We start from the raw sequence: 18,588 nt of genomic DNA on the forward strand, positions 1-18,588 counted from the left end.
CCAAGCCTCCTTTTCCCATGGTCTCCACGGAGATGGCAATGGACTTGCATCCTAATGAAGGGGCGGCCGGCGCTGCCGAAAGCCTCCAGACCTGGGAAGCGGGGCTCTCGGGCTCCTTTTAAACTTGGGCTCGGAGCGACGCCGGGAACACCGCTCGCACAATCGAGAGCCTCGGCCTCCTGTACTCGGCCGAGCCCATTTGCATAGCAGCTCATTACTCTCCACGTACGGTCCACGAAAACGACCGGCCCCAGCCCTCGCTGGGGTCCGAGTCGGGAGCGCGGAGACACCGGCGAACGTGCGTGTTCGTGCGGGTGCCGCAGGGGCTGTTTAATGCCGAGAGAAACCCGCATTGTCTGAGCACGGCCGCTCCAGGACCGCCCGCCGCCCGGCGCCGACAGAGCAGAACAATATCAGGCACCGGCACGAATCCGCGCTGCTCAAAACCCATTTGTCACCGAGAAGCGCCCGGACGCCAAAAACAAAACCCCAGCCCCACGCAGGAGGAATCGTTTCCAGCGCAGCATCCGAGCGGGAGTAGGCGGCAGACGGGCGGCTGTCTGTCTCCGCCGCGTTCCCTTACAGGGTGTCACAATATTTGCACTGACTTAAGTCGCTGGGATCCTGCCACGGAGGCTCCACGGAAAGAGAATAGCAACCGGGCGCGCGCACGCACACCCCCCAAATTCAGTGCATTCACATCCCCAACCCAGCGCGATGCAAAGCAATGCTCCATCTGCGGCAAGGCACGCTCGCCTGCTCTCAGCTGGGCTTGACAGCCGCGCCGATGGAGAGGGCGCCTTCACGTTTATTTGATGAGACTGCACGCATATTTACACCCGGCTTTGCACCGTGCATGCTAATGAGTTACTCTGGGAAAGCCGCGCAAATTAATTGCTCAAAGTATCCGTTAACTTACCAAATGGGGAGTCGCGAGGCAAAAAAGCAGAGGGCAGGATTATGCAGCGCGCGTCTGTGGCACGTTGCTACCCGGGTCTGGCAGGCGATTTGTGGAGCTTTCTAAACCTACGGTGTCTCTCCAGACTCAAGGTAGGGACTGAACTATAAAAGGGCAGGTGAAAGAAGGAGAGAGACCTGCTTATATTTTTGTATTTAAATTTTTTTTTTTTTGAGCTCACGTAGCATCGAGGGTCACATGCTGCCTTTAGCATCAGTCTGCGTCGTCACGTGGCCAAGGTCACGAGTCACATGACGAGCGAACCTGATGAAGTGCCACCAAGACCCATTTCGCGTCAACCTTAAAAAACTTAGTTGTAAAAATGTAATTTATACTGGGTTAATGAAATAATTAATTCCCGGAGCCGGCTCCTAACCTTTAGGACTAAATAATTTGGGGCGGGAGGGGCGAAAAGGATGGAGACGCGAGCGAAATGCCAAGATTTCGATGAATATTTAATACGCCCTCCTCGCTCCTCATAAGCTCCCGCAAGTTGGAGCCGTGCCAGCGTCATTTGAATACCGTCCTTTGTTAATAACTAAATTGACGCCTCTGTTGCCGTTCGATGTTTGCAGCTCGCTCCAGCTGTAATCTGTCACCGAGAATACTGGGAAAAGCATAACTCAATACAGCGCGCGTCCCTGCGCCGCCTGCGCAGCCTGCCGCTCGCACAAAGCCCCGCCGGCCCTCCCTTTAACCCCCCCAAAAATGCTCAGCCTCCCGGAAACCTGCCCACCTGGAGCCGTGCGCCCACCACGTATAAATTTCGTTAAAAAGAAATAAGCAACGCGGCTGCCACGAGGCCAGGGTGTGGATCCTGACGAGACGGGGCTGCCAGCCGCCGAGGCAAACAGCACCGGAGGGCACCGTCAGGCTATAGGCACGGTCGCCGCGTCGGACGTAGTGCCAGCAAGGTGGAGGGGGACTGTGCAAACCCCCGGGCAAGGGGGCTCCTCTGGCGACTCGTTGTACGGGGGAACGGCCCCACCAAAACCCACGACACGGCACCAGATGCCCTGCCGAAAGCCGGCGGCCGGTTGGGGATGGGATCTCGGCTCCGTTGGCACAGCTGGGCTGGCACCGACCGCCAACAGCAGTGGGGCGCCTACCGCGGTGCCGCCAGGCCGCGCGGTCCCTGATACCCATCGCGACTTCTCAATTAGTTTAACTAATTGGGCAACAGCTTCCGTGTGGCTCGCTCGATTCCCCTCAACCATTAATTACTCTGCGTGCAGGAGACATATATTCTGCCGTGCGCCGTGCCGGCCGCCCGCGCCGCTGGCTTCATTTGCATTCCTGGCACACGGACAGCCACTCGACGGAGGTGCCTGCAAGGCTCCGTGGAGGCTTTCGTGAAACGCAGCCGAGGGAGCGGTCGACTGGCGGCGCATCGGGGGGAAAACCCACCCCAAACCCCTTTGCATTTGGCATTCACTCGGCCGCCGGCATCTCAGGGAACCTGCCAAGCCCTGGGCAGATCCCTCGCCCAGGCAGGGCTATCGCGGTCCTCGCAAGGGGCCGGGAGACTCCGATGGGGACTCGTGGCATGGACCGCATGTGGCACGACGCCGGGAGGGTGGCTCCGATGCCACCCCAGGAGCTCCATCGGCAAGGAGGAGCTGATTTCTTCTGCGTGGTTACTCACGTACCCATACCAGGACCCGCGACGCTTTCCTCAAGCATCGGCTGGGCTCTAGCCTGGAGCTGGGGGACACAATCCTGCTGACCTGGCGAGATTAATGGCTGGGGAGGAGCAGAGCGACTGTAATCCGGGGAGCGAGGGGGATGCCGGAGGGACACAGAAATGGAGACGAGAGCTGGAGCTGACGGAGAGCAAGGGAGGGAGCTCGGACACTCGAGCCGGGCCCGCACGGGCGGCAGTCGGTGCAAACAGGAGCTGCGCACCGATGCTGGCTCTGTGAAGAGCGGGGAAAGCAGCAGGTCAGGGGCTGGGGAGCCAGGGGGACACTTTGAGAGGCAGACGGCACCCCGCTCGCTGCCAGGGTCCAGGACTCCTGCCACGGGGCCCAGAGGCAGGGATGTACCTGAGGGAGCCAGGGAGCCCGGGCACGGTGCTGGGGACCAGGGCTGCCGAGCAGGCGAATAGGTGCGAGACGCCAGGAGCAGAGACGGGACCTCCAGGAGACACCCACCGCGCAGCCGGGCACGTGGCCGGCTCAACTAGCTAACAGCTTTGTCTTTCGGCTTCAGCGCTACGAGCTGCAGGACTCGGCTCTTCCTGCCCTGGAGGCACAGACCCTTTGGCTCCACTCGCTGAAGGCCCCCAACACGCAGGGGCCGGTTCCCTGACGTGGGGGGCAGGTGCACACACACAACACCATTTTAGTATAACCCCCAGCTCCAAACACACTAAGCATCACATGAATCTGGAACGCGGATAACCAGGGAAGTGGTGCTATACTGGCGCCACGTTGCTCCCAGCACAACGGGCACCGCGCAAACGCCAGCTGATGGACTCCTGCAGCCCACGTGCGGGGACGTACACTTGGCTGCACAGTCCTTTCCAGCTGCTTTTGCCCTCACGGTGACACTTTCTGGATCTCCCAAGGCCTGGGCCGAGGGTCTCAACGTCCACCCACGTGAAGTGCAGTCCCGTGGAGGTCCCCTTTGAGAGCTGTCTTTGTGGATCGATGCTCTCTCCGCAATGTTTTCACTTCCAAAATGGCCCCAGTGACCTGTGCCAAACATTTATTCAGAAATCCCACGCGCCTAGAGCATGGCTGAGCCAGGCAGCTACCCCAACGCTGCCCCACGCCCCCGTCGCCCTGCCGCCAACACGTGCACTGTGCTGCAGGGCGAAGCTCCGCGGCTCCTGCACCTGGGCAGACCTCAGGCTGGGAAACACACCTGCCCGAGCCCACGGCCGTGTCCTCGTGCAGGCTTTAGCTCAGAGGCTGGAGAGAGCGACGGTGGTTTTAAGTCACTGGGGAAGGCGGTGGCACAAGCAGCCCCTCGATTCAGCAGGTAATTCAGAGGTTGAACAAACCCTCTTTGCTGAGCCCAGCGTGCGGCCCTGGAGTGTGCAAAGAGCTGGTCCTCCCTGGGCCCCGTGGCTCACAACCTTGCTGCGGGGTCCGGATGTGATGCCCCTTCCTGACCATTTCCCCCCGGGGATTAGCCTCCACGACCTCCCCGGGCAGCGAACACAAACGCATCTCCCTGCCAGGAGAGGAGCCACCGAAACCCGGCACTCCTGGTGCCAGGGACCTGTCACCTGTAACCTCAAGTCAAGTCAAACCAGAGGCAACTTGGAAAGCTGAAGTCTGCATGTCCACCTGCAAGATGGGAACCACAAACACCCTGCAGAAAGGGACCTCCAGGCTGAACCAATTCATGCTTATTAAGTGCTTTGAGGCCCTAGACTCTGAGAGATCACTAACACCACAAGCTCCTGGGCACGGTAAGATGATTCACCCGCGCAGCATGGTTTCTTGCAGGAGCAGCCGGCCAGAAAGGCCAAAGCTACTTCTGAAGCGGCGAATGTCTAGGACCACCTGCGAGCCTCGCCGCAGGGACCCGCTCAGAAAAGTTCAGCCAACTCAGCGATGATGCTCGACCTCGGCTCCTGGTTCCCTGGCTGGCTCAGAGCAGTGCAGGAGGCCAGAGACGCCCAGCAAGGAGGGAGTGCAAAAGGAGCAGGCCCCTGAGCTCGCAGGGCCAACCCCAGCTGCGGTCTCCATGCGTGTGCACTAGAGGGTACTGCTGCAAGATGACTGAAAGCACAGGATGGTAAATGCACAGCCCCAAACCGCAGCAGAAGATCTCAATCCCCCGCCAAACATTGCCTCCTACTAGCTCCCTCTTAGCTGATGCTCCCTCCTAGCTTGCACCTCTCCTGGGCTACGGCTGACCATTCACAGGTGCTGGAAACCCACCACTTGACTGAAACAGGTCGGACCAGTTCAGCCAGGCTCTCCAGCACAGCGGGCATCTTCTCCCTGCCTCTCCCTGGGGCTTTTTGCACCAGTCGAGGGTGATCCTGAAGAAACCCTTTCATGTTTAGCAGATAACCCAACAGCACACGATTATGCACGGGTGACAGGTAGGCTGGTGCCGGCTGGACAAACTGCAGGCATACTTTAAAAGGAAGAAATATGAAATATGAAAGGAAGATTAAGTATTAGGCAGAGTAATGCCAACTAGATGGGAGACACTGGCAGGGAGGAGGAAAGGGGCTTGGCGGGGAGATTGGTATGTAAGAGGCCCGATTGCTTAGGGCTACCAAACCAGCACCTACTTCCTGACGGCCCCAGACACGGGCACGGATGCAGTCCCCATGGCACAGACACCAGAAGCGCAGCTAGAAAGAGGCAGACGAGCCGTTGCCCCAGTTCAGGGTGCCGGGCTTTTCCTAAACAAAGAGCTTGGTTGCATCCACCCGCTCAGCGAGTGCAGTGCAAGGCAAGCAGACCAGCCCCAGGCAGGCAGGCACCCGTGCGACCACGCCGCGTGCAGCTCAGAGATCGGGGTGATGGAGGCAAGAAGTGCAGAGGCAGGGGCCGGCTGGACACAGCTTTCAGAGCAATGGGGTGAGGTGCAATTTTGCAGTGCTCACGGCCGCCTCTCTGGCCACAGGAGGCGAGAGGCCGATGGTATAAGTGAGGTCAGAAAGGGACCACGCCAGTCAGGGTGGGTGTGTCCGTGGGGAGCTGCTCCACAGATGCATCCTGACGGCCCCTGCCAGGGAGGGTCTGGCAGGGAAACATCACCCCAGACACAGCCCATTCACTCGCTCTCCTTTCAAAGTACCTATTGCTTGCTCCCGCGGAGAGGGCAGCAGGACAGACGGGCCACCGGTCTGACCCTGCGCAGCGCTGCATGGGGCACGGCAAACACCTCAGGCTTTTTCCAAAGACAGCCACGGCCAGACAGCGCTGCCTGCAAGAGCTCACAGGTGGGAAGGCCCGAGGGTACGACCGTCAGTCTGGATACACGGGTATCCGCACAGGAGAGGATTCGGGGTGGGAAGGGCTTCTGCTCACCGGCCCCGCGCCAGGGCACGGCCCCGGCATCTGCCACAGCTCTGAGGGTTTGGTCCCAATGGAGCAGGGAACAGCTCCAGCCCCACCGCGGCCATCGGCTGTGCCCCAGATGAGGAAGACAGACGGGCGTCAGGACCCCGCCGTAGCCGAGCGAGCCAGGGGAAGCAGCACGAGCGCCGGAAGGCTTTCATCTATCCCAGAGGCACACGCCGGCGTCGTCTCTCCGAGGAATCTCTGCTGTCGCTACAGACTGCTCTGCATCGCACCTCTCCCCTCCCTGGGGGGACTCCCCACCGTGCTCGGCCCTCTGTGCGTGAGGCAGAGCGTGTGCAAGCCTCCCTGCAGCTGGGGAAAGCCAACAAGCAAACCTCCTCTCCCCACGCCTCCGGGGGACGGCAGGGTCCCACTCGCTCTCCGTGCCCCGAGGAGCCCTCCAGACAACCGGGGCTCTCACCCCGATCCACAACGCAGAGGTGGACGTGGACCGTGACTTGAGGGCCGCCCGACTCCCTGGCTCCGCACCACCAGCCCCCTCGTCTCGGGGCTGCACCAGGGACGCGAGGGCACAACCCACAGTCCTCCGCCGAGCTAGCAGCCTGGGCCGTTGCAAACAGCACCCGGGCCACGCTACGCTACATGAAAGGCCCTTGCAAGGTTGGGGAGGTGGGAAGGACACCCCCGTTCCCCTCCGCACTCCTCAGAGTGGCCAAGCGCCAGCTCAGGGCAGGTGAAAGCCAGGCTGTGTCCCACCGTGAAAATAATCATGGGAAAACCGCAGGGCTGTCCCCACCCTGCCCATCTCGGCTGAAGAGGCCCTCTTTTATTCTCTGCCAGAAAAAGGAGCAGGGACTGGAGCATTTCAAGTACAGCAGCAGGTTAAAGGAATAAAAGGGGCTTTGTTCCTTTGTCCCCTTTATGCCTTTGGCTGCATTTCCTTTGACATCTACCGCTCTAATTGAAGTGCGCGTCACGCGCCGGGCCGAGCCGTGGAGGACGGATGCACGCAAAGGTTCTGGTTCCCATCCCGTCACCCTCCTCCGCGGGCACCGGGAAGCCCCCTGGCTCTCAGGTGGGCACCGAGCCGTGGGTTGGCTTCTCTCACCTGTTTCTCTTCACCCCTGAAGTCTCTGGTTACGTTGTCCTGGGCATGGTGTGACAACTCTTCCATTACCTGCAACAAAGCACAACACCGGCTCAGGCAGCTGCCCCGACCCACCAGAGATCGGCCGTAGCAGGGACACCCCCAGCCCCGATCGCTGACTGTCCTGCGGGAGACGAGCAGAGCATGACTGGGAAGCCCCTTCCCCCCGGCAGCTTGGCCACGGTCTCGGGTGCTGCGAGGAGCTGTGGAAAGGGCAAGGAGGGTCTATCCCAGCGCCAGCAGGCACCTGCCTCTTCCCCTCCGGCCAGCCAGGCAACGAGGGAATGCAGCGGCAGGGCTGCAATGCAGCACCCTGCTTCCCAGGGGCTGAGCAGCCCGTCTCAGCCCGCGTGGCACCGGCTGCGGGGTCACATCAAGCCTGGGGGTTTCCTGCGCTGACAGAGCTGCACGAGTGCAAACCCGGAGTCAGGCACCTCTTCAGCCAGAGAAGCCTGGCCGAGCCTCCGCGGGGCTGCCCAGGCCTCTTTCCAGACCCACCTGTGCTCTGGGGCTGGATGCAGCGCTTCGCACCCACCCCCTGTTCTGAGGATGGGGGAGGCCCTTGCATCCTCTGGCTGACAGGCCATCAGGACAGATTTCCCCAAAGTCTGCACCCCGGGGAGCGCTGGGAAGCCGGCTGGGTTCACACTTACTCTCACGAGTGGCACTTGGGGTGGGAGGTTTCCTTTCACGGGTGCGGCGCTTTAAATCCCGGTGTCATATGCTGCAACAGAGAAAAGCAGGATTATGAGCGTGCCCTGCAGGCAGCCTGGGAGGAGGGACGGTGGGTTTGTCTCCCTCGTTTACCCCATGTGCCACGATGAAGCCACACAGGCTGCAAGACGGGATGCAGCGGGTCCTCCCACCTCACACTCCCCCCCAGATGCTCAAGACCCCGCGCACAGGTGACGACTTCCCTGGACAGCACCTGAGTCGCAGACTCCCCTCGAGGGTGCAGCAAGCCCCTTCCCACAACATGCAACAAACGCTCCCCTCTGCCCCCAGCCGTGGTGGGTCCCTCAGGAGCCCCCAAAGCCACGGGACACTCAGCTGCGAGACCAGCACAGCACTGAGGGAGCAGGCAGACCCTGGTATTCAGGCCTCGGCCCCGGAGAGACACCAGGTGAGGGCAGTTTGGCCTCTCGCACGCTGGGCTTCGCTTTCGACCCCAAAGGCAAGGACTGAACTGCATGGCTGGGTGTGCACCGGCTGTGCATGAAGGGCCGGGAGGGTGTAGCACAATCTCAGGACCGGGTATTTCTCCTGCTGAGAGGGAGAAGCCAGGTGAGACCCCAGGGAAGCTCCCTGTGCACAGAGCAGACCAGGCTATGGGGAACTTCTCCAGGAGAAATGGGGGTTGCAACCTGGATGAATCCCGACAAAGCGCTGCAGGGCACAATCCAGCCCGTGCCAGGGAGACGGTCGGAGGAGACCTCCCAGCCATCCCGACTGCCCCCGCGTGCTTCTAGAGAGCGCGGGGGTCCGCGTCCCTGAGCACGGCGCACAGAAGATTAACCAAAGACAGAGAAAGCAACATCAGGATGTTATGAAAATGTACATCGAGTTAATTACTGATAATAACGCATTTCCCCCAAATCGGGGCCTCTAGCAGAACTTCTGCTGAGGACAGCAAAGCAAAATGCTTTGTTTCTACGAGTGTTTTTTAAATGGAAGATGCCTCATTTATCTTAGCATGACACCCAACGCCAGCAATACGGTCGCTGGGTCCAGCCTGCAGTCACCCCCCATATCTTTGCATTCGTACACCAAGGAAATTCAATTATCTGGCAGAACATGTCCCGAAGGCATTTCCATAATTGCAAACATAAGTACGAAATCTGCCGCTAATTATTAAAGAAACACCAAGAGGGGAGACGGAAGGACAGAGCCAGGGCGCGGCGGGTGGAAAGCTCGCGCGGGGGGTGGCACTTTTCACTATGATGCCAGGGGCAAGACACGCATCGGGGAACCGGGGCGCACAACCCCATGACCGCAACGCACGTGGAGAGCGAGGCCACCCATGCAAAGGCCAAGGAGCTGCCAGAGGAAGAGGGCAGAGAAGTGAAGGAATCAAGAGGGGCTTCTCTGGCCTGCAAATGACCCCGGAGCAGAACAGACCCTGCAGCCAGGGCTCTCTGACCCCCTGAGGTCTACCCACCGCTCTGCCACTGACTCACCAGAGAGCCCTGGGCAAGTCCCTTCTCCTCTCTGCTTCTCCGCCCACATTCCCAACTTGGCTCCCAGGGATGTGATGGTGTGGGCAGCCCCTTGCAGCTCTGGGATAAAATGTGTTTTCTGCAGTGAGCGCTGAGCCACCGGGACTGACTGCTGCTGTATCGGCGCCAGGTCCCGTGCAATAGCGACACGCCGTTTGCAGGAGAATCTGAGCCGTGCGCATCCCCCAAGGGGAAGCCCCGAACGAGGGGACAGCTCGGGAAGCGCCGAGACCTACCGCACCTCTGTTATTCCCCTGCCTCCCTAATTACCTCTGGAACAATGCGGCGCGGCGAGGAGAGCCGGGTGTTTGGTGCTGGCACTGACATCGCTGATACTTACCCTGCAATAAAAGCAATTACGCTGAATATAGGTCATGAGCGAGTCGTGCTGAATATTTAGCAGCTTGAAACAGTCAATAGGCGCGTACAAAATGAATCGGTTTCTCCGTCTCCTCTGTTTAATTCCCCCTCCCCAAAGCGCCAGGCTGCGACTGCAGCAGGGGCAGGAGGCCCTTGTTACAGCGCACGCCGGGCTCCCACACACCAAAACCGGAGGGTGATCCTGGCCAGGTGGGAAGGAGCCGGCCAGCCTGCAGCCACGCGCCTCAGCACGGGCTGAAGTCGGAGTGGAAACAAGCACCTACAAAAAAGGGATGGTTCCCAAATCCAGGGCACGCGGCCCCATCGCTTGGAGCCCAATGGGGGCTGCTGACGGCCAGCATCTGGTCGGGTCCAGCTCACTCTGCAGGATTTCCAGCTCCTGTTTTCTTTCAGCTCCCTCTCCATGCCAGCACAGCAATTGCCCCTTCCCTTGAAGAAGGCTCCAAACAGCTGTGAAGATGTGCAGATAAAACTCAAACATGACCCCTTCGTTCCTTGTCTACACTGCATGCTCCAAAGGAAGTACTCGTCCGGGACCTGCAGGGTGGGCATAAATCTTATCCTGGACCCCATAAAAGTAGACAGCAGAACTGTGGACCTTACAGATGACATTCAAGGCTTATTTAAATAGCCAAACATGTCAAATATGTGGAAATCAGGCTATTTTTAAAGAAAGCATCACTGGATTTTCCTTTTTCTGCCTCTCCTGTCCCAAGTTCAGGCTTCGGTTTTGCCTCGCCTAGCTGAGGCCATCTCCTAGAGAGCTACGAATGCAAGTCTCTGCTCTTCTTTTGATAATGCACATTTGCTTATTTTTCCAATGCAAGAGAAAAAGCCCACGCTGGGCAAGGAAACAGCATTTCAGCTCATCTTTGGATTGCCTTCATCTCGCAAGAGGACCAGGCACAGAGAGGTGACAGCAGAGACGCGATTCTTCAAGGCTCAGGGCGGTGGGAAGTCTCCGGGTGGCGGGCCAACAGGGAACAGGGATGGTCGGCCGTCCCTCGATGCAAGGACAGGCTTCCAGTAAACAAGCAAGTCCTCGGAGAGTCTGCAGACCACGGCGGAGGCCTGCCCAAGATCTGCGTGTTCAATGGCAGACGTGGCAGATCGTCCCAGGAGGAAGAGTAAATCCTGGTGACACAGTTATTTCCCTTTGTCTCTCTGATCTAATCTATTAGCCTCCATGGCGAGGGGAGCTTCATCTCCATGATGGATGCCTCGTCCTGCATCGTGGGGACGGCTCAGTGCTCGAGTTCCCAGTTTGGATGTTAACGTCACTTTTCTTCAGATGGGTCTTCCAGGCGTCATCGCATCTCTTTTGCCCACCTCTGCAGTGGTGCCCGCTGGTGAGCTGGATTGTAGGACCTGTTTTCGTAGTCAGGTGTCAGGCATCATAGAATCAGAAAATTCAGGCTGAAGGGAGCTCAGGAGGTCACATCCAGTCCAACCCCCTGCTCCAAGCAGCCCCAGCCCCAGCCCCATCATCCCAGCCAAGGCTTTGTCTAGCCGGGTCTCCAAAACCTCCAAGGATGGAGACTCCCCCACCACCTCTCTGCGGAGCCTGTTCCAGGGCTTCACCACCCTCCTTGTAAAGTTTTTCCTAATATCCAGCCTCAACTTGCCTTGCTGCAACTTGGGCCCATTGCTCCTTGTCCTGCCATCTGCCCCCACTGAGACCGGTCCAGCTCCATCCTCTTTTAGATAGGTAGCTGAAGAATGCTATGCAATCCCTTCTCAGTCTCCTCTTCTCCAGACTATGAGAGAAAAGTCTGGGGAACTCTCTTCTGGCATCCTTATGAAATGTCCTATCCAACAAAGTGAATGCTACCTCAACATGCCTTTGAAGATGACCGATTTGGCTTGAGCCTGAATCCTGGCACTTGTTCTTCTGTCCTTCCAGTTGATTTGGAGGATTTTCTGAAGACGTCGTTCCAAGCTTTCAACACGTAGTCTAAGTTTCACCCTTTGGCAACAAGGTATGGATGACAACAGACTGGTGGATGAGAAGTTGGACTGGGGTCATGATATCAAGCTCAAAGAAATGATTTTGGAGACATCCAAAGGCAGCACTAGCAGATTTTATCTAGCATTGAATATCGTTGTTTAAGTTTACTTTTTGGGAAAGGTGGCTGTCCAGGTGGGGGAAATGCTCCGCCCTCTCCAAGGACTGCCCTGTCAACTGCAGCGTGTGGAGCAGCGGGTTGGTGTGGCAAAGGATCCTGGTTTCTGCGAGGCTGACAGCCAGTCCAAGCATGTCATGCGCGTCACAGAAGCAGAAGCCATCTGGAGCTCTTCAACCTCTCCGTTTGCTATGGGAAGATTCACGCGGTGCCACAGAAACAAGCACAACTCAAGGAGCTGGCTGCGCACCCCCAGCTCACCCATCCCCGAGCCCCAGGCAAGGCTCTGCCCTGGATACGGTACCGGCAGGAGCTCCGATTCACCACACCGACAGCACAGGGCAACGCTGGCCAGCTTAGCCAACACCTTCCACCCACAAAGTCACCCGGAGCCTGGCCACAACCTTCATGTTGGGAATTTTGCCACTGAGCCAGGATAGGACCCTGTGCACAAGAATAACCACTCTTTACAGCGGTTTATCATCGCAGTTAAGGCACAGAAGAGCGGCCTGTCCAGAAAAGCAGCAGGATGCTGATACTAGAGCCCCTCCTGGGTGGGAAGCAAGGCCTCTGACTAGTTTGGGCAGCAAATCTGCTCGGCACAGAGAGGAGCTCCGGGGTCACCTGCAGCATGTACCGAACGGAGGGGGGATCGAGGGTCAGGTCTGAAATCAGGTTACGCCTGGTCTCTAGAAACATGACCTTGGGCTCAGTTTCCCTACCATGGGCAGCGGGTCCTTTTCTACGATAAATGGGGAAAGCGCTCGCCCGGGTACCACAGATTCACAGCTCTGCTGCAGCGAGGCAGGCACGACCTCCTTTCCTTTACCCCCCAGCCGGCCCTCGGGGTGACCGGCTGCCCTCCTGCAAGCATCTCTTCTCCCACCCCGCAAAGGCAGAGCTCCCCAGCAGCTGCACCAGGCCAAGGGAAGGGCAGGAATAAAAGCAGCGCTACACGAAAGCCACCGAGGCGACGGAGCGGAGGGCTTGGAAGGAAGCCCATGTTTGGAGGTTCCTGAAGAGAAAGCAGCTTCTGCGTGACAGCACTTTGGCAAAAAGTTGCATTATTTAAATACAACAGTTTTTTCAGTCAATGTAAATAATTATTAACGCAAATCCAATTAAAAACAGGAATGCTCCCAGTAGGGCTGCAGAAGCATCTGAACCGTCGGAGAAGCCGTTCCCAGCGGGCGCGCCGGCAGCCCGTGCGCAAGGTGGAGGACAAGGAGCTGGTCGACCTGTGCCTGGAGTCCGGCTGTGGTTGACGTCGTGGAGGGGCCCCGATTTCACCCCCTGAATTTATGCTCGTTACTCTTCAATTTGGGGCAGAAGCTGGTGCTTCAGGGGCTGCAGGCGGTAGCAGGAGGGTGCAGGAAGAAAACTGGGTCCGCAGTGGGGCACGCTGCCCTCCTTTGATGCAGACCCTGGACTGCAGACCCGGTCTGGAGCTCTGACCCGAGTGGAGTCTCCCCCAGAACACCTGTGGGAAAGGCAGCGAGGCCTAGTGGACCCTGCGGCACTGGTAGTTAGAGGAATCACAACTCATGGTAGAGGTAATTTCTTTTATTAGACCAACTAGATTTTTGCAAAAAAAAAAAATAAAAAAAAATATCTTTAATTGCAAGCTTTTGGGCACAAGCACCCTTCTTCAGGCATTGGAGACAAGCTTGTAAACCATGATACCTGGTAGTGAGGGGGACAGTTCGCCGTGTTAGCCTGCACCTTCTAGACTAACTAAAGCAGATCGATCTATATATCTACATATCTCTGTCTACTTTAGTTAGTCAGGGTCCTCCCGCTCCTGCCTGGGGTGCCTGCCTTGCTCTACCCCACACATCACTGACCCACCCCATGTTGCAGCACTGAGCAATGCAAAAGGGGCCAGTGCTGCTGGGTCCTTTCCCCTCCGGCACGGGGCCACTTATGACCTTGGTAACATCACAGTCCCCAATTTGTCCAAAAACCCTAATGTCACTCAGGCAACCCATAACCACCACCATGATGTACACCCTGCCAGAGTCCCCAGTGCACGCAGCCCCCAGGGAGTCAGTAACTTTCCCAAGCACCCTCCCCCACACACGTGATCCTGCCCCGTCAGGTCCCCATAAATCCCAACCCTGGTCCCTGGCTCTCCGGAGCGGTGTGCAGCTGGCTCTAGTCCCTGGCACTGCGGGATGGGGGAAACCGCGTGCATCTCGCCAGTCAGCTCTCAGGACTTGCTTAATGGGGAGCCCGGGTGCCTTGCACCTGCAAACAGCAGCATGGATTGGCTGCCCTCCCCAGGAGGCAAGATAATAAGGCAGGCAGCCAATGAGCTGTGGATGAGCTGGCACACTTGGATTTTTCTCCTACAGACAGGTTTGAAAACCCTCAGACTTGGCCTGACCTCAAGGTGTGATGCAGCCTGGCCCCCATATACTGGTCTGTTACCTGCTTGCCTCTTCCGGCCTCATTTCCAGTCTGCTTCCAACTCTTTCTGTCCTCTGCTCCTGCTCTGTGGGTATTGGGAACACAGGTTGCTTCCCTTCTGATCCCCTTTGCTCTCCAGGACCCACACTAATCTCCCTGTCCTTCCCAGACCCCCGTGGCTGTGAGCATACCTAGCTGTCCTGCCCACGAGTTGAGCCCACAACACTCAGCACAAGGGACTGAGAGTCCTGCACCGTGCTCCCCTTAACCACGCTTAGCACCTATAATTGCAGGACTCCCTGCCCAAATACATGTGAACTGCAGCTTAGCTGCACCTCTCGGGGAGGAAGCAATGCTCCCCAAGTACCTAAAGCCAGACCACGCTAGGAGCAGCACAAAGACTGCGGGATGTGGGAGTGGATTTTCTTCTCCCTGGAAGGCGAGGAGATATGTTTTGGGGACACAGCCAGCAAGCCACGTGGTCTCTAGAGCAGGCTCAATCAGCCCCTGGACAGAATTGTGAGCAACTTACACGAAATGTAGCCGGGAATTTAGAATCGAGTGTTTTAGTCACCTTTCAAAAGGCTACCAAGACATTTCTGTTTCTTCTGGGGTTTTCTTTTGATACTTCTCTGACTTGTACCTATCCTGGAGCCTGCCCACTCTACCCAATAAAGCTATCCGTTAGTCAGCCTGGTTGTACATGCTTGAGAGGGTTAGGGTACGCCTTCTTGCTCCCTTTGCTCAATTGACTAAGGGAGGCTACTTCCTATGCTTCAGGCTAACAGAGGCACTCCAAGTTCCCAGGATCTACAGGGTCGGGTAGCACAGAGCCCGGACAAAGACCTGGCTGTGGGTGGTGGCAACGGTACCCCAGGCTTGCAGGTGTGCTCCAAGGCGGCGGTTGGTCAGAAGTTGGTGCCCGGGGAGGCGTCCGAAGCCTGGTTTTCGGTAGGGCGCAGTGAGGCGGGTGTCTCAGCACAGGAGTGCCCCCTACTGGCCCACCACAAGCTGGGACAACCACATCGATCAGTGTTTAGGAGCGGAGGGCCGAGCTAGCTACCTGCCCAGAGCTGGTAAGGAAGAGTGAAGGGAAAGGGAGCTGTGCGCATCCTTTTTGGGTGCTGCCCTCCCTCCTTTAAGAAAGCAAAAAACCAGACATTAAAACATGCAAATATTCTGTAAGTGACCTGTTGGCAGGACAAACACATGCAGAGCATGTCTGCACCTCCTGGCTAGCAATACATGCTTGATCATTACACCACAGGGATGCCTCAAACACACAAATGTCCAAAGCTGTTTTAATAAGAAAAAACAGATGCAGTCCTGCTTAGCCCAACATTGACACACTCGCTGAGTAATGGCATATTAGCTGTTGGGGAGTGCTGAGACTACCACAGCCAGAAAACCTCAAACCAAACCCACCCCCAGAAAAGCCCTCATGCTGGCTGGCAGAGGTGACTGCAGTGCTGTGATCCCACAAACATCAGGTGTGGTCGGGTCTGTGGTAATGGTTATTCGAAAGACGCATTTGCAAACTCAAAGCACCATGGTTTCCTTTTAAAATTGCATTTGGATTGAAAACAGCCGAGTGAAGCTTAAAGAAACCAATGGAAAAACCCAGAAAGGAATTTCAGACTCATTTAAAGACAGACCTGGGCATTTCCCCACTCTATCCTTCCTAGTTTGTGCTGAAGAGGTTACAACCAAAAATAGTGAAGTCCTGAACCACAATCCCTAGATGACAGAGAGGGATTTATTTAGGATAAAACATAATTATCTCTCTGCCACCACTCTTTTTTTCTATCCCCTCCCAACATATTTCCCATTTCCATGCCACACTTAAAACAACGCCGAGTGTTTTCATTTCCAGCTCGGAGTATTTCATTTTCTCAGCCGCTCTTTTGTATAAAAAGCTCTCTGCTTTCATCAGCATAATAATAATAATGAAAAAAAAGTTCAAGTTCTTTATGAGAATGTCCTTAAAAAGCCTAGGCATTTTGGAGAGATGCCAAAGTGCTTAGGAAGATACACTTGCTCTCTGTTGTGAATCTAAAAGCTTTCAGTACAGCATCCTAACTCATTCAGTCTGTGCTTGGGTCTCCGCTTGCAGAAAATTGACGGAGGCTGCTGGGTGAAAGCTAAAAACGTCAAATACATTTTAAAACATCTTTATTTATTTTTCCCATGAAAATATCAAGATGGGGCTCCTCTGGTAACAGCATTAAAAAAAAAAGGCATCCAACAAACACACCCAAACCCAGACAGAGCCGCACAGAGAACACCCACCTTAGCTAACCTGGCATCTTTTGGACACATCTAACATGGCATCTCTGCTCCTAAAAACCTAAAAACACAAACTGTCAAGGGCACCAGCTGAATTTGAAGCAAAAACCTGAGTCTTAAAAGGAAGAAGCCTCTCGCACACATGCCCGCGCCTGGCTGTACAACTGGGAATGCCGAAATACAAAGGAAGAACGCGTACAATTCTTGCATGGCCTTCCTTTTACCAATCAACAATCAGCAAGCATGACAAATAATTGTTTGCAGCTGTCATTAGCTGAAAACAAGGCAAATCTGCATATGCTTAATCTTAATTAGGGAGACTTGGCAAGGAGCCCTTGCTTGTTGCTACCAAACAACCATTTCGCTCACAAAAGGGCGACAAAAGACCAGACACACACACACACACGCACACACAAAATGTTGATGGAAAAAACCGAACTGGCTGCAAATGACTAATCCTGCCCCAGCCCGCCTCCCTCCCCCCTGCCACAAAAATACGGGAGGTTATCGCCAGGGGAAGAGCCCATGCCAGCACAAATGCCCAAGTGTCGTCTGGAGCTCCCCTTCCTGCCTGCTCTCTGTCTCCCTGCTCCTTTGTGCTGCCTCTCCCTGTCAGAGCCTGGCCCAGATGCAATGCGCAAGAGTGGAGTTGATATAAATTAAAGCAGAGGAATTTTGCCATCGAATGCATCGTTGCTAATTATTCAACTCTCGTTTACCTCCCAAATGAGCAGGCATTGATCGACTTCGCAGAGGCATTTCCATTCAAAGACGAAGAGAGGAAGTTTGGAGGAATAAAAAGGGAGTATGAAACTGAGGACAAACTGGGCTTGCATCAGCAGCCCTGGCACGGGTTGCGGTGCTGGATTATGACTTAGAATTTATGAGAGGACTCCGTACTGCAAGAGGGAAGGAAACCAGGTCACAGACTCCGCAGTCAATGCTCTGAACTACACCCTGCAAGATATGTGCAGCCCGTTGTGACTGGCAGTGACGTCACCCGGCTCACAGCGGAAACCTGCACCATGCCAGGGCAGATTCTCCTCGACTATTTTTCCCCCACTGAAAAAATAACAAAAACCAAAACCAGCCGCTCAAACCCAAACAAGCCCTCGGACGTCTCCAGGAACCCCGTTTTCCAAGCTGTGCCTCTCCGCTCCTCCAAAACTCTCCCATCACCTCCCGCATCCAAGCACGCCCGGCGCAGCCCAGCGAGACGTTATTTAGTTGTTATACGGGCTCTGAATAAAAGCTGTGATGGGTTTGGAAGACTGCCATTTCTCTACCCACTGCGGAGCTGGGACTGTCTACAACATACACACACCCCTCAGTTCAGACGGTGCCAATTCACACACTACATATCGACGTGCCAGACAATTTATGAATGCACAAGGGGGGGAAAACACCCCCAAAGCAGCGGCATGAACACACATGCAAAAATCAAGTCCCACATCAGGGCAACATGCCTTACCTGCAAGCCTGTAGGCTGAAGAATGAATGCGAGCATCTGATAGCTACAGCCTTTTGCATCCTGGTGCACACAACGTGCTCAAGGAAGGAGAAACTTGTCATGGCGGAAGGAGGCAAACAGTTGAGGCGGATTTAAAATGTCGGCGCGCAGTGCCAGGGAAAGAAAAAAAAAAAAAAAAAAGGGTTGGATTAGAAATGTGAAAATATTTGCCTTACCAAAACAATTTTCCTTCCATCTAAAAAAAATTTCCACGAGCAACTCGGCAGGAAAATCTACTTGAAATAAATACCAACAAAATCTGAACCCAAGTGGAGTCGCCACAGCCTGCAGAGAGCATTGGAAAGGTATTTTGTAGGTGCAGCCAAACAGAAATAACTAACATTTTCCAGAAACAGCAGAGAGCCACAAGGAAAGCTCTTTTGCCACTGGACCGGTGGGATTCAAAACGGTTAGAAATTCAGGTTTTAACATTTGTTTTTTCTAAAATTTAGCTGATGAAAAGAAGTTGCCAAGATTGAATTCAAAGGCAAATAGTTTAGGGTTAGGTTGTGTTGTGCTAGAATAAAAATGATACCCAACGTGATTTAACCTCTGAGAAGG

The 18,588-nt window shown here is 55.8% G+C and overlaps 1 long non-coding RNA gene across 1 annotated transcript; it reads right to left on the bottom strand.

Annotated features, from left to right (window-relative positions):
* Positions 1-7,031: 7,031 nt before the first annotated feature.
* LOC109314829 lies at positions 7,032-18,132 on the bottom strand. Its single transcript, XR_002102373.1, has 3 exons — positions 17,989-18,132; positions 7,756-7,826; positions 7,032-7,132 (listed from the first exon to the last, which is right to left on the bottom strand). It is a non-coding gene; the product is annotated as an uncharacterized LOC109314829 (long non-coding RNA).
* Positions 18,133-18,588: the final 456 nt, after the last annotated feature.

The sequence above is a fragment of the Crocodylus porosus genome, unplaced genomic scaffold, assembly GCF_001723895.1.
Source record: "Crocodylus porosus isolate Cpor-Errol unplaced genomic scaffold, CroPor_comp1, whole genome shotgun sequence".
In the NCBI taxonomy this organism is placed as follows: domain Eukaryota; kingdom Metazoa; phylum Chordata; order Crocodylia; family Crocodylidae; genus Crocodylus; species Crocodylus porosus.